This window comes from Dermacentor variabilis, chromosome 11 (assembly GCF_050947875.1).
Source record: "Dermacentor variabilis isolate Ectoservices chromosome 11, ASM5094787v1, whole genome shotgun sequence".
In the NCBI taxonomy this organism is placed as follows: Eukaryota; Metazoa; Arthropoda; class Arachnida; order Ixodida; family Ixodidae; genus Dermacentor; species Dermacentor variabilis.
Genome location: NC_134578.1, coordinates 6,783,399 through 6,808,001, shown reverse-complemented (window position 1 = coordinate 6,808,001; position 24,603 = coordinate 6,783,399). Strand labels below are relative to the sequence as shown.

At 48.4% G+C, this 24,603-nt stretch overlaps 1 protein-coding gene across 4 annotated transcripts in view; it reads right to left on the bottom strand.

Moving 5' to 3' along the window:
• The window catches only part of LOC142564065 (protein kinase C-binding protein NELL2-like), a 102,933-nt gene that overhangs the window by 45,477 nt on the left and 32,853 nt on the right, over positions 1–24,603 (bottom strand). The gene's annotated exons all lie outside the window — the stretch shown is intronic.

Genomic DNA, 24,603 nt, shown 5'->3' with positions numbered 1-24,603 from the left:
GTCTTGCGCAAGCCGATTCCAACTTGCGCCTGCAAACTTAACAATTTCACCATCCCACCTAATTTTCTGCCGTATAACATACGAATCGTCAATTACCTGGTGACGGAACTGGTCACTTTGAACATGTGCTTTCATGTTCGGCTGGAGAGTGAACAAGAATAAAAATGCTGCCCCCTCTCCAAGAAAAATGTCATATTGGCAAACTAACGTGACCTATAAATACCATGCCCCGGTAAAAGTGCAGTAAAGTCGAGTACCCCAGTGAACGCAGCAAGCATCTAATTGATTGGATAACGGCAAATCTCGTTCGTATAGCACAAACTATGAAAAATGAATAAGAAAGAGCTGAAGTCACACTGGCACGAAATGAGTGGGTAAATTTGTGAGCTCACATCCATCTTTAACACAGGAGGTGATGAACATGTATATTGAAAACCGCCAGAGCGTTATTGCCGTATACCTCAAGTCGGCAGGTCTTGGCGACCGTTTATAGGCCCTGTGCGCACCCACAAATGTGCGCGAAACTGCTGCTGCTCTCTCTCTCTCTTCATCCCCATACTATCTCTCCCCCAGTGCAGGGTAGCAAACCGGACGTGCGTTTGGCTAACCTCTCAGCATTTCCTCTCTTCTGTTGCCCTAAGCAACGCAGTAATTAACAGCCACGTGAGTAACGTGCGACTCCGCTGCTGTTTGCGAAGTGGCCAACCATCGCAAGTAAACGCGGTCACTATATTAACGCTACATGCCGCCGAATAAGCGACATAAAAACCCAGGCACGACCGTTGTTAAGAGTACTTGTCGATGGGTTTGTCGGCGCACTTGCTACAAGCTGTAAACCACAAATAAAACACTCGGCCTGTACACTTGCGCCTAACCCACGTAATTCCATACATACAAAAGCCACTAGGGAAACCTGGCGCTGACATCTGCAGCTACCATGGGAATGATAAGCGGTATATACAGGAAGTTGTCTAATCGTAATTGTGGCAATTCAGGTGTTCTTGTGGCGTTATTTATTACGCTTTATATTGATAAACTTCCTAGCAATCACAGTTTTCTAAACAAAACAAGGCATATCGAAGTTTTAGAGATACGGTCACCAAACGGTGTTGCGTCCCCGAAAACCTGAACTTCGTTGTATGCGCTCTGCAATTTCTTGGCGTTCTTTTGTACGCCAGGCACATAGCGTCCCTTAATTTTCCGTGACCTATATTCTACGACCCCCTAACAAGTCTCCGGGCGCATATGCAATCACTTGTGAGCTGTTGCATTTAAAGCAGTCGTAAACTATCAATTTAAAGAAGTCGCAAAGCCATTTGAAGCCAGAGTTTTTCACCTATCGTACTTGCAGCTCCTCTATACACTAGCGCCCAAGTTCGCGGTAGGAATTCTTGCAGGAAAACCTATGCACTATCCTGGCGCTATCTGTTTTGCACAATACTGCACAATATTTTTTTTTCTTGAGGGGGGGGGGGGGCATGGCGCTCGGAGCGACCTCTGCACGACTGCAGCCTAAATTTAACGCTAACCTGATCAGCGTCTCTCCACGCAGACGCGAACACAAGCGTACACACAAGCAAGGCGAAAAGCACGCCGTCCCGTCGCTGCACTCGCTCACTCGGCCGGGCGCGTGTATCTTGCACGACGAGCTGTGTGCTCTGGCTAATGACGGCCAGAGGGGAAAAGACGAGGAAGTCGGGAGGGGGGGTGGCTCTAACCCAGCGGGCAATGCACACACGGTGGTGCGCAGACGGGCCTCTGCCGCGGACCTCCGGCGCGGGCGAACGCTCGAGGGTATACCCGCGAGCATCACGGACAAGTCATTTACGGCTAAACCGATTTAGCGGCCGGCCCGACCCCTCCCGTGCCGCCGCCATTCATTTTTATTCACTACACATTAGAGAGCCCGCCGCCATGCCGCCTCGTGTACACTGGCCGCGTTCGACGCGCTCTCGTCCGCTGCCCTCGTGTGTTCGCCGACTCTCGCGTTGTAACGCCTCGCGCGGAAGGGGCGCCCCCCATTCCTTCTCTGCCGACGCAGCAGTGACTCTCTTTTCGTGGCTTGGCGCGGCTTTTTCTTCTTTCCTTCCTCGTAGGTTGTTCGCCTTGCGCAACTCCGTCCCGAGCCGTGCCTGCAACTCCCGGGAGAGCAGGACCTCGCCGCTATGGCCACGGTGCCGTCCATTCCTGTTCCTTTTCTCCCTTTTCCGCTTGGCATTCTGGGACTCGGCGCACGCGTCCACTTTCACCAGGCCCGGCGGCACGTGGTAGACAGCGCAGTTCGGTCGACTAACCGGTGCCCCTCTCTCCGTTATAACGCGGGACCACCACTAGGCCACGACCCACAAGTCCCACCCTCTCCCCCACGACGCGTCTGTTCTCTACCACCGGTTGACTGACACGAACGCGCGCGCAGGCACGCGCCCGCGTCTTGCGAGCACTAAACACCAAGCCCCGCCAAGAGCCCTTTCCCTCGCCCCAACCGCCCCCGCGGATTGTTAGCACCGAGCGGCGCGGAGGAGCCACGCGCCAGAGCGAGCCCCCTCCTGGTCTCCGAGGCAGCAAAGCCGCTGCCGGCGAAGCAGCCGCCAGCAGAAAGCGCCGCGGTGTAGAGGGGGGAGGCCGGCGCTGGTGCGAGACCGTGTGGTGCTCGCCGTGTCTTGTGCGAGCGAGGCGCGCTCAAGCGTCGCTCGCGCCAGCTGCGGCAGACGCCGGAAAGACCAGCTGGCAACGCCACGCGCTGCGACGCCGCCAACAGGCTGCTGCTGCCGCCTCCAGCCACACGCAACGCACGCGCGCGATGCCGCCAGCAGCACGCGTCCGTCCGACAGGCGCGTGCCGCCACACTGCATGGGGGACGACGACTCCTTTCAAGAATCGACTCCCCCCCCCCCCCCTCCACCATCGACAACAAGGACCTTCCCCCGACTTTCTTTTCGGTATTTCCCCCGCCGCTTCTTGCCCCCGGAGTCGCGAATTCGAGAAAGAGCCCTTGATCCTCGCAACCTTCCAGAAAAGATCCTAACGGAAGGACACACACAGCCGGGAGGAAAAGAAGAGAGCGAGTGCGATGTGGTTCGGCGCCGATTCTCCGGCACCAGCCAGGTGGGCGAGGAGGAGGAGGAGGAGGAGTTGCCGTGGCGCGAATAAAAGCGAGGAGAGATGCCGACGACGTGAATGATGCAGATGACGGCAGAGCCGCCGCCGCCGCCACACGCGTCTCCAGAGGGTGGCACAATGCGAACGCGCCACTGGACGGAGGGGGGGGGGGGGGGGGGGGGGGGCACGCGAAAACTTTCTCCCTGCTTTTTTTCGCGCGGTTTCCGTATTTGGTGCGCATGTTATAACGTTAAAGGTTGGTACAGATCCTTAGCTATTAAACTTACGCGAGTAGTGCCGAACATAAATAGCCATTAACAACACTCCTCTGGTTAAGATGTGTCGTAATTTCTGTAAATAATTGCCAATTCTTTTTTTTTCTATTTTTCACCTACTGGTTATGTACAGCACCGTCATAACCCAAACGCGCATTAATCCGCTTTTTGCTTTGATTGCGGAAGGTTCTGCAGGTTTCTGCTTGAGGTGTCTTGAATATATGTGCCAGCTTAATGTTTCCAAAGGATTCGGTGTTTGCTTCTTACAGTCCGTGTTTGTTAAAAGATGGTGTGTGTTTATTGTTCGGATAAAGCCCCGACAATTATTATTATTATTATTATTATTGTTATTAGTATGATTGTTGTGTGTGCACTGTTTTTCCTGTGCATTGTTTTGCCGACTTCGCCAGCGCCAAGACCCTCGAAGTTATTAATGCGCATCTTAATAAACACCTTTGATTAATTGATTTGATTGATTGATAGCGTCTTCGTACTTGAAATTACTTTTCTATTCGTTTGTGTGCATACTATCTGCCGCGCTGCAGCATTAGACGGAGTGAGGACATGAGGCTGCCTCACCGCCGTCACCCAGCCCAGCAATGTTTTTTCTTGCTCTTTGTAGTAGAAACTGTCTGGCTTCGACCTTCTGTCCCCGTCAATCCCACAATGCCTCCAGAAGTCAATGACGTCCTTTAACTGTATTGCGCGTTCTCCATCCAAACCCGATCTCCTTTCCCCTCACTCGCTTCCCCAAATAGGCCTCGATCGAGCCATCATTCAAGTATATAATTCGCTCCTTTATTAACCATTGCCCGCTGTCGCCAACAGCAATTAGGGGCCCGTCAACCAGTTATTTCGTTTTCCTCTCTTACAGCGTTTCCATGGATTTCGTTGTGTATCATTGTATTTATTTAGTTACTCGACTTTTTTCCGTTCAGGCACTGGACAAAAGCACAAAAAGAATCTAAAAAGCAGCTGCCACTGAGGCACTACGCGAGTGCGGTGTTTAAGAAAAAACTGCCGCTGACGTCCGCGACCTCCCAGTTCGCTTGGGGAGGCCAGCTCGGTTGCAACTACACGGCGCAAATTTAACAGAGAACAAGGCAACGAACGGCGAAAAAAAGAAAATTCTGGAAACAAGCAACAGTCGCTGAAAGAACAGGCGCCGCTAATTGATAGGTGAAAGCCATGCAACGGCGTCGGCGGTTCTTCCTTCCAGCAGGCGCGCGCCAATGCGGGGAGAAAACAGCGCCCCTCGGTAGAAAGGGGGGGAGGGAGGGGGGACTCGCTTACCTTTCTGCCGATACGTTCTGCACCTGGTGCGGCCCTCAATCGGTGCGTTTTTTTTTTTTTTTTTTTTACGGGACAGGATCTTCTCTGCAGCAGTATGCAACGGCATCTGCGTAGTACCAGACCCTCCCCCTACTCCCTCCATTCTCTACCCTCCTTTTACCTTAATCCAGAGCATATGCCACGTGTGCCATATGCGGACTGATCCGGCCGAAAACAGTTCTCCTCCTGCCGCCATCTGCAGAGAAATCCATCCCGCTGGCGTTTTTTCAGTCCATAAACGCTTCCGTGTCGAAAGCACTGTGTTTTGCGTCGGAGCCCCTGGCATACAGTATACCTACAAAGCGTGCTTCTCTGACGTGCCAGAAGCGGGCGGCAGAGTTTCTACAACTGTGAAAATATGCGTTACTAGACTTAAGAGGGATGACAGGCCCCATAAACAAAAAAGAAAACGCCTCTATGTGACCCTGTGAAAGTGGACATACAGTGAGGCTGTTACCGATGTTAGGCAAGCACGACCGACGTTGGGTGACGTTACACAAGCATCACAAACGGCGTACGTAACGCGCGCGCGCACGTGTGTGGAGAAGTGCAGCACATCCCCATCCTTCTAGGCCCCCCGCCGAGCGCACTGCTGAACTAAACGAATGTTTAAAAGTAAAATGCGCCAGAAAAACACGTAAAGCACAACTTACAAGCTAACGACGTGAGAGCTTCGGATTGTTATTCGAATAAAGAGATAAAAAAATAAATCTGTTACGCGGAAACTGAAACACAAAGCCCTTTTACAGCTGCCGTTTCAGGTCCACCTGAGTGGCCGCGGCCGCTAGGTAACGGTACCGTAAGCGCAGCATACAACCTCATTCTTGTAGACCCTCCCTCTAGCGCAAATGCGTTATTGAACTAAATGAATTTCTGAAAGTAAAATGCGTCAGAAAAACTCGTAAAGTACGACTTACACACAACCTGCACATATGATAGCATCGGATTGTAATTCGTATATACGAGAAAAACATAACTCTGTTACGTGAAAACTGAAACGCAAAGCCTTCCAGCTGTCGTTTCTTTCGTGTGAGCACCGCGCGCGCGGACACGAAAATCCAGACCAACTAGAGGATAACAGCTTCGCTGTAGAAGAATAGCGTCTAGACAGCGACTCCCATCGCGTGGCGCTATGCGCACGGCGATGGCTAGCAGTTCTTATTCGCAGGATTACGTAGCTTTGTAACGCGAAGATGATCTCGCACGAACATACGGGACATGCGAACGTACGGATCTGGCGCACATGCGGAAACAGGGACTGATGCGGAGACACGAAAGCGCTGACTTGTGCGCTGCTCGTTCGTCAGCAGGTTAGTTAGTTAGTTAGTTAGTTAGTTAGTTAGTTAGTTAGTTAGTTAGCTAGTTAGTTAGACACAGACAGACAGACAGACAGACAGACAGACAGACAGACAGACAGACAGACAGACAGACAGATCTTTGCAGCTGAGCAGAACATACAGGTCGTGCACACTTATTGTTGTGCAAAGGCCACGAGTTTCGTAACTACCTACAATAAGGATAAATACAGTGAGTGAGATAGAGAACAATTCTCTCTCTCTCTCTCTCTCTCTAACAAACAAAAGCGCTGTGAAAACAAACAGCAATCAATAACTTAGTAAAAAATAAAGAACACTGTACAGTACAGCCTACTGTTTAAAGGGGACAAATTAGTGTTTCGGGGCTGATTCTTTAGCTCACTTTTGAAGGGAAGGCCTCGACAATAATTGTACGTTTATATAATGCGTCGCATCAAGCAGCTCCTTCGTACGACTTACAGCTCTACAGCTACTTGGAACCTTTAATGTAACAAGCTTCGCCAAAGCAGCAAAATATGCACAGATATCAGAAGGTAGAGTCAAACACGAAATTTTACTGAACACTAAATCTCAAAAAAAAGAAGAAAAAAAGCTGCATACCTGCCCTGCAGCCTCACAATGCAGCCTGCTATTCGTATTTAGAGCCTCTACCAGTACAGTGAACGACACTGTGATGTTCGGTTTTGCTTACTACTGTTACAGGCTGCTCGGAAACAGGAAGCACAGTCAACCGCAAAAGTTTACGGACCACACGATCTCAGAAAACGTCCGAAGTTAGGGCAAGCCACTATGACCGTTCGGTGGCCGCACGCATGGGCTATACTTCTTGTGACCTTGCAGATATTGTTGCGCGAAAATGAGGCTCGAACGAAAGTAGAGACGTCATATAGTTCGAGAGCACTCTCCGTCTTTCGGTCCTCTATTCTGCATACAAAATCTGCAACGTACCAGACTGTGAGCGTGTATCTGTGCTTCCTTTTCCCTCTCTCCCTCTCCGTACTTTCCTATAACTTTCAATCCCCATGGCCTCTCCCCGGGCGTAGGGTAACAAACCGGATCTTCCCCTTGAGGTAACCTCTCTTCCTTTCCCCTTTTATTCACCTTGCTCCCTTTCCCCAGCACAGGGTAGCCAGCCGGTCTGAGAAATGGCTAGCCTCCCTGTGTTTCCGTCTATTCCTGCTTCCTTCCTTTCCCCTATCTCCTGTCTCTCTCTGCAACGTACCAGGTTTTACTTTTTTTTAGCCGCACCAAAAATCAGTTAATGACATTTTGAAAGGTCGTTCGTCTCTACAAGGAGCATATATGTCCAACGGGCATTCGGTGTCCCCCAAAACCTAAAGCACTTGGCCCCACCACACCACAGTGAACCCTAGTCATCTTAAACAACGTGGCTAGCCACCAATTAAGCCTTTCTAGCTTTACTGGATTCTGTTTTCGGCTCGTGAATCTTCGAAAGTCTGACATGCCTTCCACGATGAAAGAGCACTTCTGGCACGTCACTCACTTGTGCACGAGTTCGACATTTCGTGAACGTGCAGAGCAACAACCGCAGTCTGTTCACACTTTCCCGCAACAACAGCGGGACAGTCGCTTGAATTCTTCGGCTTCAGAAGAACTTTAGTTTGGCCTAGTTGGTGTTTACTGCATATCATATTGACCGCAAATAAGGACGGGGACAGCGAAGAGAACACAAAAACAACACAATTCTTCGGCTGTTAACCTGAAAACAACAACCCGATGCGCATGCCTGCTGCAGGTAATTTTTATAATAAGCTTCTGCCTTGCCGCTGCGCTGATTATAGTTTGAGAATCTTCCGATGATTTTCAAGCCGCATGCAATATCCACCTTCTAGACTTCGTAGACGTGGTTGCTATAAACATGAGCTTTCCCTTGAGGTTAGCGCTGCGAATGAACGCACCTCAGTCTTGCAGTTCGAGGAATAATGTCGTTATGAACACGATCACGCCGTTTGCTGTCATAAAGAGCACCGCCCGATCTCAGAGGTAGCGCACCAACAGACATCAAAATGGCCGTTTGGTGGCGCTTTTCAATAGCCGACGGCATAGAGTTTCTCACTATAACACCTAGAGGGAAATTTGGCGCCACCGTCTATGGGAGTTTCTTAAGGGGCGCCGTGCCCTCATGGGAATGACGGTATATGTGTCTGCGAGGCTCGTGTTGGCTGGTGGTGTAAGAGGCTTCGTCTAGAACGTGGATATGGTTACACAAATAACGTGTTAATAAAGTAATATCTTCATAAACTGTTTCTATTCACGCATATTACATCTTTGCTCACCTACAAAGCGTGACCAAGCGAAGAGAAGCAATAACAGACGACAAACTGTTTCAAAGCGAGAGCGAATCTTGTCGTCTGTTCTCCAACTTTAGCGGCCCGCTGATACTTTTTACGGATCATATATTTGTACATGCAATAAGAAGTTCTCATAGTTAAACAAAACATGTTTTTGTGTAACAATAAAGCTAAAACAGCCTTTTACGTGCTGTTTTAGTAGAAGATTAATCACTGTGACAGACGGAACGGTGCTTGCCTGCCTCTCCGAGAACGATGCCAATCCGAAGTCACAATATACCCGCATTCCCATGCATAGCACAGCGCAGCAGCGCCAGATTTCCCTCTAGGTAACATGGTGAGAAACTCTGTGACCGACGGTTTCAAAGGGGACGCCAATAAATCGTGAGCATAGGTGGCGCCGCCGAACAATCCGCAATATGTCTATACATGGTATCTGTGCGCATACGAGGCTGGTGTCGTCTGCACTTAAAAGCGAAGCACACGACAATGTTACAGACATGTATAACAGTGGCTATACGGCAAAGCTTAGAGGGGATTGCCTCTTTCGTGCCGCCCAAGCATACATAAAGGAAATGCGCCTGTTACAACTATACGCGGAAGCGATCAGGGACATCTACGTGCCGTCGACTGGATCTCCGCTGGCGGCGAGTAATCCCTTCCTTCCTCGCTTCTTTTACGACGTTGGCGACCAGCGAATTCTGCCATCACGATCGGCACATCGGGCTGAAGAATCCATTCCTCTCCCTTCTTTACGACAGCGATCAGACAGATGTCGCCTGACCCCTTCCACCTCAGTGAACGCGCAACAATTTTACTTTGTGTGTGCGTGCGTTTAGTAGCTGTCTCACTCGTGTGCACTGCAAAGCCAAAGCAACAGCAAACAAGCTAAACGAAGTTACTCACTTGCAGAGTCAGTGCCCGTCTGCCAAGCGCACGAAAGTGCATCTGTTACGGCAAGCACATGTGGACGGCATCGAAGGCACTCGTAAAAAAGAAAGAGAAGAAGAAGCAAGGCGGGCCGTAAAAAGAAGCAAAACCGTTTCGTGCGCATTTTTCTCTCCCGTCCTGGATCGGACAGAGCTGTTGCGATGTTTCACTGAGCATTAGAATGAGCGCGTTGCGCATAGTGTGGGGTTCACGGGCCGTTGGTTGTTGATCAGCATTCGCGACGTGCTCGTTTCAGCTGGGGCGATGCCGGGATGCACACAAGAGTCGCCTAGCGCAGCAGCCACGCCCCCTCTGCAGTACCTTGGTGGCTACAATCACATCAATTCAGACACGGAACTAGATTATTATTTTCATTCATTCTTTCGGCGCACTGCACCAACCCTATCACACACGCCCTGTAGCATTGGCCGACTTGCTGGCATTAAATCTTCTGCCTAGCCTGTTTTTCTTTTTTCGCATACATATTTTCCTTTGCTGCATCTTGGAAAACTGAGTGGCAAACTTTCATCGGCCCCACACGATGCGCTGCCCTCGTTGCTTTGTAGCAACTGGAAAGGCATCGCTCAGCTGCACCTTTTTAATTGCGAGAGCATCTCCTTGCCCGCCCCCGCTTTGCTGATCTGGGTTCCCGCATATGATGCCGGTGGTGGTGACGCGACGATGCTAAATGAACGTGGTGACGACGTCTACGATGATAATGCTGCGATACCCATGACGGTGACAATTTCTATGAAGATTATCAGTCCTCAGGGCAGTCTTCAATGAATGCTCTCAACAATGACAGCCACTGATAGAGAAATTCTACTACGTTTAGAACATCTTATCTTTTTCCGAACAGACTGAAAAAAGGGCATATTATATATATATATATATATATATATATATATATATATATATATATATATATATATATATATATATATATATATATATACACACATACAGTCTAGCCCGGTTATAACGAAGTCGGCGGGAATGGGAAATCACTTCGCTATATCCGCTATTTCGCAATATGTGGACTAAGAAAAAGAATGAGAACATGGGAATGGGAAATTCAAATCCCTTCGTTATAACCGTTATATATATATATATATATATATATATATATATATATATATATATATATATATATAGCACGAGGTAGGCCAAAGTATATGCCGCTACATTACAGGAGAGTGGTCGAGTTAGCAGACAAAGCCCTCGTCCAAGTTCCCCTTTAACCCGCGGGGATAAAGAGTACATATATCCCACATCCGGGTGATACCCTCGTCCTGAGGATAGGCAAACACGGCAGCGAACCCTGAAGGCTGTTTGCACGAAGTAAACGGCGGCTGTCGATAGTAACGGGCTCTGTTTACACGGTTGCAGCCCTGGCTTCAATTCTTCGCATTGAATCCATCAACGTGATGACGCAGCGTTGAGCGTGTCCCTAAGCTTCTACCCTGCAGTTTGAGGCAAACCCTATTAAATATGCAATCCCTAGTTTATCCTTCGCGCAGTCGGCTGACTTTAAAGTAGCCGACGAGCTGCTTTAAACGAACATAAAGTACGCCAACACAAGTACCAACACAGGCACAAAGAAATGTGCACGATCAATAAACCACCAGCCACTTCAAGCATGTAGGCATTCGACTTTTCACAAGTAGAGAACTGCCCTCGAAAGAAATGTTATAAGAAGGAAACTAGTAAATATATTCGATAATGGTAGGAGAACCAGATACTGTGCACATTTCACGACCGGTCTTCGGCAACCACCAGGACGATTTGTGGTCTTCATAGCCCCTTCGGTCACGGTGTCCGCATTTGCGGACGCGACCTATTCTTGCCATTTATGTGCAACGGTAACAAGAAATAGAGTACAATCATTAAGCTTAGGGTAAATTGAACTTTCCCCCAACCCAAGTTACTGCCATGTTACTTCTGAGTGGTATGTACCGGTAGAGCACCGCTTTGGTGAAGGCACTACCATGCTTTGCGTGACGTTTGACACGGTTCACGTCGGTATAGCGAGCTCGAAATATTTGTTCCTTACTTTTGAAATGCTTGCCGCCAATAAATAACTCGTGCATGTAATTACAGCGGCTGATTCAACCCTTTCCATGAAGAAACGTAGCATGACTGACCTTAAGATATTCAAATATTTAGTTACTCTGTAGTTATGATGACCCATCATAAAGAACACAAAGCCCCCTGGCATAAAATTATCTGTGTTTCACACATGTATCGACAGTCCATCATAATTCGTTAGTGAAGGGGATTGACCCAGAAGTGGCCATACAGAGCATGTACACAATGTGAAAGGGCTCTTAACCAACCTCCAATAGTGGTTAAATTTATCCTGGCGACTGTCGCTGGTCGCACTAATGTATTCCGGCGGATTCCCGGACACATGCGGCATATGCGAAAATGAAAAAGCAGATCAAGCTGCAGACACAGGCCTAAATTTAAGAAATCCCTGGCGAGTATAGCTTTACAAATTTCGACGGATCAGCAATGGCAAAGAAATACGCCCACGCGGAAAGAAATCGCCTGCGGAGTCAGTGTCGCTTCAATATCACTCGCTCCACTCAAACTACCCCGTCAATACATCGGGACTTCCGGATCAGCTTCCCAGTCACTTTGAGACAAAAACGTGTAGTCGACTTCGTCTGAACACCGCAATCGCCAGCAGCTACATGTGCCACCTTGAATGGACTGACCACCAACACACACTGTGATAACTGTAGCGCACTAGAAACCGCGGAACACATTTTGTTGAAATGTAGAGATTACCGAGACGAGATAACTTGTTTCAGTAAAATGGGCTCTGCAGAGTCCTTTCTAGTGAAAGCATGCTTACAGCAAACACTACAAATTTAGGAAGAACACTTTAGGAAGAACACTTCTGCTTCAAAGCAACGCCAGGCTTCAAAATTTATTTTCCCATTCCTTCAAGACACTGATTTTAGCCTGTTTACATCGACGCAATCAGCTTTGTCTTACCTGCACCATGATTATATATATTTACTTGCTATTTCTTTCCTTTCTCCCACTGTTCTCCTGATACGTACCTTTCTCAACGCGATCCACTTCTCTATGCAGAGTGTGGCATGTACAGGCGGCTGTACACATAGTACACAAGCCGGCAGAATCATCTGCATTTAAATAGCTTTACCTCTCTACTCGGACTGGAGATTGTGGAAAGGAAAACACCCGGCTGCGGTTGCGAAAGAACTGGGAAACGTGTGTATTTCCGATGCTATCAGTTATGCTTACCCCACTAACGGTGTCGCAAGTCTTTATATAGTCCTTGATTAACTAGAAAGAATGCTGCACGCATGCGTTTTGATTAGGCGTTGAAACGGGCATCTTATGCCGATTCACAGCATCGCAACTTGGAATGACTGTGCGGGTTCTTTATCGTAAATATGCTGTATAATATGCACCTGTGAGCACGGTGAAAACGTGCCTCAATTCTCGAATAGTTTTCGAATACTTCACATCGCCGACTGCACACGGCTAAACGTGAAAATTAAGCAGAACGCGATACTTTGTTTTTTTTTTTTTCACATCAACATTTATGAGGTAGTAAAGCAAGCTGCGCCGCTCAGGGAGCCAGACTTATCTGGCTAAACGACGAAAAATCGAAATGAAATACAGTATAAGTATATATGTCCTTCGGAAGTGGGTCTTGTTTTCTACTATTCATAGACGTAGCACCCATATCCTCTCATGGGACTGAATCTGAATACGTTTCTATGCAACATACAATAGTGGCACCACCTGTCACAGCCTTCTGAATGGTAAAAGAAGTGCCTTTCTTCCGCTTTGTAGTCGCCGCAGACGTCACGCATTTCTGGTTTGGACGCGAAATGAGTACACACAATGCTAATTGGCCCATAAGGCCCTCTTATAAACCTTATACGATAATTAATGACCGCGTATAGTCTGGAGAGCCCTGAATTTGCGACCAAACCGCCGTTATCTTTAATCCTCCCTTCGTGTGTTTAATAACGTATATGTTATAATGTGCAGTCTAATGATGGAAACTTTATAATGTTGTGAATACCAGGATGTAAAAGTTGTTTGACATTAATGGTGAGAATGCTGTATACACTATTCGCCAACAATTGAAAAAAATATATATATTCGATATTTGATTCGATTCGCGTATGGCGCTACTCGATCTCCATTCGATTCGGTCTCAAAGACTATTATTCCCAAGCCCGAACTAGATAGCTACGTTCGGAGGCTAGGGGGCAAGAAATGCTCAGCACCAGCAACTGATCCCATATCGCGTTACTCAGGGGCTTTCAAAGAGCGAGAGAGCCAGAAAGAGAGAGATACAAGACATGGACAAAAGTAGGCGAATGATGCGAGCCGGAAGGTACTCGTGCAGTAGCTTTGTCACGTGACTGCTTTGGGCTTCACTTGCGCGTTCAGCTTGTGTGCGTTCCCTCGAGGTTCGATTCGCATTTCAGAGAGGATCTGCGGCGATTCCAATACGAAGTAGGGAACGATAAGGCGCACGCGCGATATTACTGAACTCGCGGCTCTACATACCACATGCCGGAAGCACGTCTTGGCGTCCGTAATTATGCAGTAGATATAGCTCAGTGACCAAGTACAAGAATGTATAGGACATACACAATGTGCTTATACACAAGTTCCCGCGTTTGGCGACTTCACAACGTAGAGCTTTTGGTGAAGTGGAAAGACCGCGAACACTTACAGGAGGCATCCCACCTGTGGACTCTTTCCCGGAAAACCGTCTAGGGGGCGCCGCTGTCGGCGCCGATCCCGCGCCATGTTTGTGCCATCCGCCACTTACGGAGCGCGTTATCTCTGACTGCGCTACGGCGGAGCGGCCACAAACGGACGCTATCAGCGGCGTTCGTTGTAATGTACGAGCGCGTTCACCCCGAAAACTCCGCGTGCGGGATTCAAGCTGCCCTTTCCCTTATGCGAGGCACTCCAACACAACTCAACACTGCGAGGCAGGTCACCACTGCCGCCACCCGCTCCGCACTGCTCTCATATACAAGCGCGTATACTTCACGTGCCACTGAGGAGAGGTACACAACGGCGTTGGGAAATTTTATTTCCGCTTATTCGACAAAATAGTCGGCGCTACAAGCTCCGCATTCTAGCGAAAAATGACTAAACCATAATATGGTGACTTGCTCGGAATTCTGTCTTTTTTGTTGTCCCTTAATTGTCCGTAGACATCTTATTATAGTTATTGAAGCTGTATATTTGAAGTACCTCCTTCAGTGGCGAGTCAACGGTCAAATGAGAACAAGAAAAGCAACCCCAGATTAAGAAGAAAGTATAGGATTTCAAAATTTTCATTTTTCCTAGAAAGGTAGCGTCGATGCACTCGGATGATGCACTGATAAACTCCTTGTTTTTGTCTTTAGAAGTAACAGCAAGTGCAGGCGAATATCTTCCACTTGTGGTTAAAAGGTTAACAAAAACCAATGTTAAGTCAATGTTAAGGACAAATTACCAAAAGAGAAATTCCCAGGTGTTGTGTACGTTGTCCCATGCGCGGATTGCGACTACGTGTATATTGGCGAAACTGGTGACTTTGAAAGGCGTCTTAAACAGCACAATTATGACGTCAAAAAAGAAAATGTGAAATCCAGTGCCTTGGCTGAGCATGCCACTTCAAGCGGCCACGCAATCGACTGGGGGAAGGCACGTGTCCTTGCCAGGGAAAAGGGGCTATCTCGACGCCTTTATCTTGAGTCCCTCATGATCCAGACTACGCCACACACTCTGAACAGGAGCGATGGCAATCTGCCGTCAGTGTATGCGCGCTGCCTGCGTCACGTGTTCTAGACTATTTAAGCGATCTGCTCGAGCACTTTTGTTTATTTTACCTGTGAACAAGGCTCCCGTGTGGGAGCCGAAACGTCTTCTTTTCTTTTAAATCTTTATTTGGTCGGCGAAGTGCCCCGGGTTTTTGTTAACCTTTTAACCATGTTTCATCCCGACCAGACGGGCTTCCGTCAAACACTGAACTTCATCTTCCACTTGTGATAAAATGGGGCCGAAGCACTCAACTTAGCCAATGGTCCTTGTTGAACTGACTGTCACTGAACAAGTCGCTAAGACTACAGTAATAGTAATCAGCTCGATGTAGCTTCTCTTGTTTATTGTTTTCTTTCTCTCTCTCTTTCTCAAATGTTTATATTCGGCGCGCAGTACGCAATAAAAGTTAGTTGCAGGTAAGCGTTTTGTCGTCCCTGTCCTTGCACTGTCTCGTTCCACGCGCTATTTGAACTCCGGAAAGGCGAGGTTGTCGTTAAGGCGACTAAAAACTCGATAACTTTCGTGCCTCTCTCGCAGTGTTAACACAAGTCACGCACGCATTGAGCGCGTGCTTGTCTTTGTGCAGCGATCGCCGTTGCGGGCTCTTGTCTCACTCGCATTTGACCGCAATCGTAGCTCAGTGTCATACGATAACCGGGTTCACAACACACAGAGTCGCACCGATATGCTACACGCAGTGCTAACTGGAGAACCGAGCGCTGTGTTGGAACAGTGCATACCTTTAGGCCGTCTGACACGGCGTCAAAAATGATCATGCCCATCAGAAGAGGCACAGAAAGGAATATAAACTTTCACGGACTCAGCAATTACGCAAGGCTGTCAATGTCAGTGCTTCGCCACATTCGGGCTTTTCGTTCTTTCACGCTTCGCTTTTTTTTTAATTTCTTTTTATCCTTAGTGTCGCGAGCATATAATGATCATTCACAAACGTTCGAAAGTTCAGGGTTCGTAATCAGTTGTGCGCGAGTGTACGTGTGCGTGCGTGTGTTTTGTGACATCCCCCCCTTCCCCCCAATGCAACGCACCCACCGAGGAGGTTCGTGCACAAACAAACCGTGGCCCAGCAGCAGCAACACTCAGTCGTACGGGCTGCTGCGGCCGTGGGCGAAACAGCTGCGCGCGCTGCCGTTACGCACTGCTGGCGCGACAGCACGGGAGTCGCTGGTGACGGGAAAGAAAGAAAAAAAATATGCACACTACCGGGCCACGCACATGTTCGGGAACATCTGAGGACGACCAAGTGTGCGCGCGCGGTGTGTGTTCGGCGAGTTCACGGCGATCGCGCCAACGCCTGACGGAGTGTGACCAACGGCCGTTCTCTGCCGCATAAGCGATGTCTTCGACGGATGTGTGCATACGTGCGCGTATATCGCGTGCTAATAGTTTTGGGGAAAAGAACACGTAAAGGGGCAATAAAGGCGAACACGGTGTTACGTTTATGCCCAGATAGACATAAGAGGAACGTTAACCAGGTCCGGTTAGCCACCCTGCAGTGGGAAGATAGGATAACGGGGCGAGAAGAGGGAAATAATGCACAGTTGCCCACAGTTCCACAGTGTATATTTAATGCAGCAATGCCACAGTGTGTATTCGCGAGCGTATAGGTAAGTAAAAGAAGTTTGGAAGTCAGCGTTTCGTGTGTACAATCGCCTTCCAGCATCCTAGAACGATGTACCAGACCACGGGTCTCTGCATTAGTATTTTGTACTGTTTGTTTGTTTGTTTGAACAGTCTGGTTAACGTTAGCTGGCACATCCTATATGTATACATATAGACAAATGCAGAGCAGAGAAACAGAGGGGCTTGATTTTTGTTAATCACGGTCATATAAAGACAGCATATATATATATATATATATATATATATATATATATATATATATATATATCGCCTGCATTTCTGATCGATTGGAGCGAGAGTCCTTCAAGGTATAAACACACGTACAGCTCCGTTCGATTTGCGTCCACGGCGCATGTCATAAGTGCGTTACTTCATACATAAATGTGAAGGACTGCTTATCAAAAACGCTGATCTGACCCTTGCGTCGACTGAAAAGTCTGTGGGAATGCGCTCGCTCGTAGCCGCAGATAACCACGGCCCGAGCAAAATTTCGCACGGCAGACGCGCTGCCCAATATACGTGACACGATGGATGGATGGATGAATGAGGCTCAACCCTTTGAATCGGGCGGCGGCGGCGCGCGCCACCTAGCCTTGAATGGTACTATATGCATGCATACCTATGTATTTACTCCTTTACTTTTGCGTTGATATTATCCACCAATCAGATAGCCTCCGTTTAGTTATTTCTACCTGTTCAAAGTCTATTTTACTTTCACTGTCTTTAAAACCCAAAGCTTTGAGTAGTTCCTCGTTCCATTTAACTGCAGGGTGAAGTTGTTTACAAGCAAGTATAGGTGTTCAGCCGTTTCATCCTCTACACACAAGTCTATCTCCTGGTACCTGGCTCGGTACGTTTTAGTCCGCAGTACACCTGTCCTGGCCTCAAACAACAATGAGCTTCCCTTAGAGTTATCGTAAATATTTTTTTTGGCTTTTTCTTGCTATTTCACGCTCTTCCGTATTAAGCGCCACCGCACGGCTGCCCTTGGCGCGCACGCGACGCCAGTTTCGGAGACGCGTCGTCTCCTCGACGTGCATGCGTGCTCGATCTCGCATACGCGTTCGGCGAAACACGCGCCAACGCAGCGGGAGGTCAAGTCGGGTCGCTCGCGCGCCACTTCTGGGAACGAGGCATTCGACGATGCGCCGAAGTATACGAGCTCCGTTCACGAACCGCAAAACGGGGACCCGGAAGGTAGTCGAAGGCGGCTTGTAAAGGGGTCATTAAAATGAGGGATAATTAAAGAGAAAGAGATAAGTTGGGCTATGGTATACTAAATTACCGCCCTGCGATACAAAATACGGAGCAGCTCTTATCGCGAGAGGCTCGAAGTTCCCTCAATGGAGCGCCGTGACGTCATGACGGCGCCTCTTCAGGTCTAGTTAATGGTTTATCCGTATAAAGAAGGAATACGTTCCTTTAAGAAGCCAATGACTTGACCTAGGTAGCTTTGACAAATTTTCTTGGGCCAGAACGGCCCAAATATGAGACAATACTTCGAGAGAGACAAACGAAATAGAGAAAGCAGGGAGGTTTAACAAAAATGGAAAATCCGGTTCGCTACCCTACAGTAGGCAACGGGGGGGGGGGGAGAAAAATAGCAAGTGGGGAGAGAGAGCAGAGGCATACAATCAGAGTCGGTCCTGATCACCGCACAGGATCACGTGCCCCACAATGAACAGCCGTTCAGGCGAATTAAAGTCGTGCGCAGGTATCGCTTTCGTCGCCCTCTGCGGCGACTGCTTAATTATGAGGTCGGCACTCCAAATGTCTTGCCCTGATAACGCTCTGAAATGAAAGCGAGCTAGCGTTCGTCACGAACTAAATAAAATAAAATCAAGCCATGTGCTTGTAAGAGCTCACGAAAACGTACACCGCAACGTCGCGCTGTTTGCTGAGCTCTTCAGCGAAACGCCACAAAAAGACGCGGCTCGTTATAGTCAGGTTTCTAAAGTTCACGCGAGCTATTCTGGGGGCGAGAGGCGATATTTAAACATATCCGCACGCGCAAGGGAACTAAAAGTCAGGATGCATGCCTTCAAACACGGATAACGAGCGCGACTGAAACGCCTCTCGCGGTAGGACACGTGAACAGCTTCCAAGCACAACGCTTCCTAAAAGCTAACATTAATAACGCTTGCGAGTTTCCCCGTACTGCCGGCGTTTTCACGATTCCTATTCCGGGGCTAATACTTGTGCTTGAACACTGCTCAGCTCTAGGCGACACAGCGAAACCGCATAGCGTCACTTTCATGTATAGCTAAGTCTAGCGTGTGCATCTTGTTAATGTGCTCTGTGACAATGCGCGCAGTACTAGGTATAACGTTGTGTGTATCGGATGTTTTTTTTTTTTAGATACTACACAGAAGCTTCAAAATATTGTCTGTGGCCGATAGGACAATGGCCTAGTCATTGAGCTGGATTACTCGAAGGAGCGGACATTACTTATATGAGAAATCGAAATGCATAATCGTCTAAAGAAAAGTTTCGATAATAAGGTTTTAGCTCATTGCTACACGGTAACGAATTCTCAGGACGACATTAGTTTCGAGACGTTCATTGCCAAAGTATATGCGGCAAAACACACAATGCGCAAAATAGAGTTTTGTCAAAAAAAGTACGCGGAAGGGAGCATTTTTGATAGCGAGCTTGACGGCGCGTATATGTCGAAGCCGGTGCATTCTTCGGAATATGTGCTAGTGGATAAGCCTCGCAAACTCGCTTCTTCGAGCAATCCAGTTTATAAGTATTCGTATTGTGCTATAAGCTGCAGGCAAGTTTGAAACTTTTCGTGCAGTGACGTGCGCTATTATTTGCTATTCAAAAAAGGAACACCAGCGGCGCAGTCCGGGCCTCACCATTTGCATTTATACATGCGCACGTGTCACCTATTGCGTGTCATCCTCATCCGTGTGCGTTATTAATAGTGCGACATCCCGTATGTATACATTATACATCTCGGCCCACACCGAAACATTCTCTTGAACTCTTCGGGACTCGGTCAGCATATATTAGTGCAGATTGTGTGTAAATCAGACTACGATATAGGGACTTCGTTTATACCCTCCTTTGCTTTTCTATACGCGCTTAAATTTCTGAACTTGTGACGTATTTCAGCGTTATATCATTAAAGTTCTGTTTATCCCTCGTGATCGTGCGAAACGAGCTAAACCTCTTCATTTCACTTCAGTAGAGAAGAAAGCTCGGTACCGGTGTTTTCAGTGAATTCGTCCTGTTCAACCTTCAAAGCAGCACGCTTTAAATTTCTTTAGCAGGCGCATGTTAGCATATGCGCGACAGCGGTTTGCACACGACAGCCAGAGAATCGCCCGCGTGTACACAATAACCGGCGCAGCCATGCTTTTAAAAAAAAGAAGAAAGAGTGCATTTATGGGCACACAGCTTTACCCTAGCACTACCACCGCCAAGATAGGTTCAGATGACGACAGAGGCAACTACGACGACGATGATGATGATGAGAACGACGATGGCGGCAGCGTTCTCAAGGCTGATTACGGGGAATGGCTTAGGTATGGTGGCTATGGAAGGGTATCCTACAGGTCGCCGATGCGACAGCTTCGAGAGTGGCATATCAGTTGACGAATTTCGAACACGCGAGTCCAAGGCCACGCGGCGCCCTGCAAGTTGCGTCATTCGGTGCACGGGATAAGCAGCGCGGCGACCCCGCCGCCCCCGTTCCCCCTTTTTTTTAAACATTTGCGCGACGGGAAGAGAAAACACGGGACCGGCCCGAGCAGCAGCAGCAGCGCGACTCGGCGCACGGACAGGCGTCCCTCCCACGCCTGTTCGCACCGAAGCCAAGGACGTCACCGGAGGAAATCGCCCATCTGGTGGCGAAAACAGCTTTCCCTGCTTTTCCGCGTAACGTGTACGCGATATCCGTGTCACAAGGGCATACGTAATGGCATCAAGCGCATGTGGCACACATTTCATCGCCGCTCTCGCAGGCCACGCACGCATATTTAATGGTAGTCACAGAGAGGTATACGCGTTCCACGTGTATGCAGCCGGCGTCAAAAAAGGTTATGCACTGCCAGATCGGAGAAAACGTTTATTACTTCCGCAACCGGCGGTGTAACAAACAACGTGGTGTTGCGTACGGTTACATTCGCCACGGTCACAAACTACATATTCTGAAATTCGACGTTTTCTCGAATCCCGCAGTCCGTAATCCCTTGACGACGACGGTATGCGCAGTGCATGTGTAACCCCTAGTGCTTTGTTCTTCGGCGTATCAGTGTTTTCAATTGAACTGTGGTTACTTCCCGCGGTAGCGACCTTGTATGTGCATTTACGCGCAATATATTCGATCTTTCCAAAAATTATGTGCTCTGTATAACGACATGTACGTAAGTGGGCATTTCAATTCACGAGTAGGGCGTATCTGCGAGTCAACGCTGCGCTCTACCTCTTCTTAATGTTTTGAAGAATTTATTATTCTTAATTACAATAACAGCCAATTGTCGCCTGTCTGCGGGCCCATCAAGCTTTATGACGACCGCACGTCATCGTGCGTGGCTTATATGCAGCCTCTCGACCACAGGCACGTGTATTGTTGTTATTTCAGAAGTCCAGTAATCTGAGCAAACAAGAAGCCTGTAAAGGCGAAACGGCGTATGTGCTAAAAGCACACTGTTCGCATCACCCGATTCGCCAAACGAAAGAGTGCACAAAAAACACGAAAGAATGTGTCGTAAACGGTCACACAAACTGAGGCTATCCATTACGCAGTGGCCGACGCGTATCGCAAGAACCGCTATACAGTCACACAAAAGCAGCACAAGCGAGCGCTGGCCGCGGATGCCGACTATACGTAGACTCGTGTGACATTGATGAAGAGAGGCGCTCGGAGATGATTGATAGCTTCCCGGAACGCACGGCTGCCATTGGCGCGAAGTCAACTCGTAATGTGCAACGAAACGTTTCAAATAATGAGCGATACACGTTTATTGAGAACGGTTGGTTAGGCCAATGTAGAATTAGCACCATACCGAGTGAGATGAGCAAGAGGCGAGCAGTTGCCAGCTCGGGTATGGATCTGTCGACGACTAAAAGTGCGAGAGTGCTGATTAAAGGAGCGAAATCTACGAGCTGGTTTCGCTTACCAGAATGAAAGGCACAGAGACACGCGTCACAGGCGCTCGTGGCGTGCCTTCGTTGTCTTTCATCGTGGCTGCGTCGTTGCGCTGGCATTGTGTCCTGAACGCCAACCAGCGCCTGCTCCTCCCGAGCTTGTTTCGTTTCCGTGAAGGCGCCAGTGCATGCAGAGCTGCCGGAATCGATCCCCGGACCAGCAAGAACTTTTCGTACCGTGAAAGTATGGATTTCCTTCTTGCAGCTACGTACGTCCTATAAGCTTAGACGGATGCCACACTTTCTTTTCAGAAAAGCACTGCTTGCAATGCCGAACCCGCAAAATATTTTCATCTTTGTATTTTCCTCATTTCACGAGCTACTCTACCGATCTTTAGCTCACTATCTGTTTAAAACGAATACTGATTATAACGTTCTAGACACACCGGTGTCTTAGCTAAATTAAAAACGCTTCGATAAATATTAAAGAAAGAAATTAATCGGGGGCTTTGACATCCAGAAGAAACACACACGCTGTGAGACGCTGTATAGTGTGTGTGTGTGGGGGGGGGGGAGGTATTAATTTCGGCCACCGTGGGTTGTTTAAAGCGGATCTAAATCTAAGTAAACAAGCAGGGCTTTTTTTTTTTCCTTCGCTCTTCATTTCGCTCCCATCCAAATGCGAAAAAAGAAACAGTGAGCCGAAACCGCGACCTATCGCACGTCGGCAAAACACCACAGATACTGAGCTACCGCTGCAGGTAGGAATTTAATCCTACGTTCTGCACAACCACACACACTGTTCCTTGCGTAATTTCCTGCCAAGCCTATGATTAAAAAAGCTTATGTCACGAGCACCAAGGCGGCAGTCCCAGGTGTACCTCTCCTCGCTGATTCTTTACCGCACAACGAGCAACGTACATCATACACAGGCATAGCGGGCCATGTATTACATCCCCCTCTCCATTTTCCCGCAGACGGAAGTTATGTTCTCCGATCCACTCGACTTCTTTGTGACACGTTGGCGCATACAGATCGAAGAACAGCGGCAGCGTTCGTTGCATTGCTATAATTACAACCGTCGTCGTTATGTCATTGCCTGGCATTCAAACCCAAAAGGAAACAAAGAAAAAAAATCGCAGTGCCGCCCGAAAGGCGAAGCAGCGATTGCGATAGCAAATTGGTAGATAGCTGTACGAAGTAAGGATAGTAGTTTTATCAGCCATATAAACTTGTAAACATTCGCTTATTAACTAAATTTACAATGATAGAATGTGTAAGCGTGACTCAACGATGACGTATAGAAAGAAACAGACACACAGAGACAGCGCTGTCTTTGTGTGTCTGCTTCTTTCTAACGTCCTCGTTCAGTCGTGCTTACACATTCTATCATGTATTTAAACCAACTAGCCCGTAAACGTGTTTTAACTAAATTAACCAGCACGCTGTCACGCGCGCAGAGGTAAACATGAATACAACTCGCTGTCGAAATTCTGGAGTGAGGAATCACGGCCGCAGCAAGCGAATTGAACTCTCGCTTCAACGCGAACGAAAGGTCGAAAGCACAGCGCATACGAAGCTAACGGCACTACACGCGCACTCTGCAAACATCGCAGATCACTTTGCAGATGAGGCCCGCGCGGGCGAGCACTTTGACCACGTCGAAGATCGCTTTCGAGACACACGAGCGCCGGCAACGCGTCCCTGCGGCGTCCACCAAAGGCGTCTACTCCGGCGTCCGCGATTCGCGTGGCCAACGCCGTAGCAGACGCCGCGGTTGTCTGTACGGAGCAGCGGACGAAGAGGACATCGAGGCACTCTAGTAGCCGCCGGAGAACGCCCTTCCTCCATCGACTGACACTGCCTCGCGCGTGCGAGGAGAGGGGGGCACGTATCTGGGCCGCGTTTTCTTTCTCTACGATTGAACCGCGTTCGCCGGCTCACCCTCACACGCGTTCACTCATACGGAACCTCACGGCGACGCCGACGGCAGAAATGCGCCTTGAATGTCCGTATAATTGTTATCCAGATAAAAAATACAAGCTGCCTACTGCAGTAAAAGAAAGGGCAAAAATAATAACAGAACGCAGCTAAAAAAAATATAGAATGCAGATACAAACGAAAAGTACGACAAGAACAGCACTTGTGTTACGCCGCGCGGTACCACTATACGCTCCGGAGTGTTTTCCGTGCTGCCAGTCTGTGGGTGGAAATGTACATATCGCGTTTAGCGAATTCCTATGGTCCTAATGCTACAGTCCAAAGGCACCGAACTGAATAATGTACGAAGAGTTTCAACTCAACGAAATTGTATATGGAACTGAACTACTGGAGCAGTCAACTCAAGTAAATTATATGGGGAGCGTTTGCCGAGTGTCTTGATGTGATGGCATCAAGAACTAAACACTAGGCAAGCATTCGACATACAATTCAACACAGACGGGCCGCGGACGAACGCTCCGGCGCAGAGAGTGAGTTAGAGAAGCGACAAGTTAGGTGTGTCACGTCCGTTGGAATCGCGGAAACTTGTCGCCTGCACGTGACTGTCGTTTTGCGATCAATTCTCAGCACTGCTTCAGCGAGACTAGTTTCGTTCTATGTTATTTTTGCGCGCCTCGGATCGCTTCCACGATACAACGAAAATATTAACTGACACAGCTACAAACGGAAACCGATCGCTAGTTTTGAAATCAAACGCTCTTCCTCATTCCTTTAGCATGTTGGCTTCCGGACCGTTGCAAACAGTACCGTGTCCACTCGAGGCTAACTCGCATCGTCGGTCTC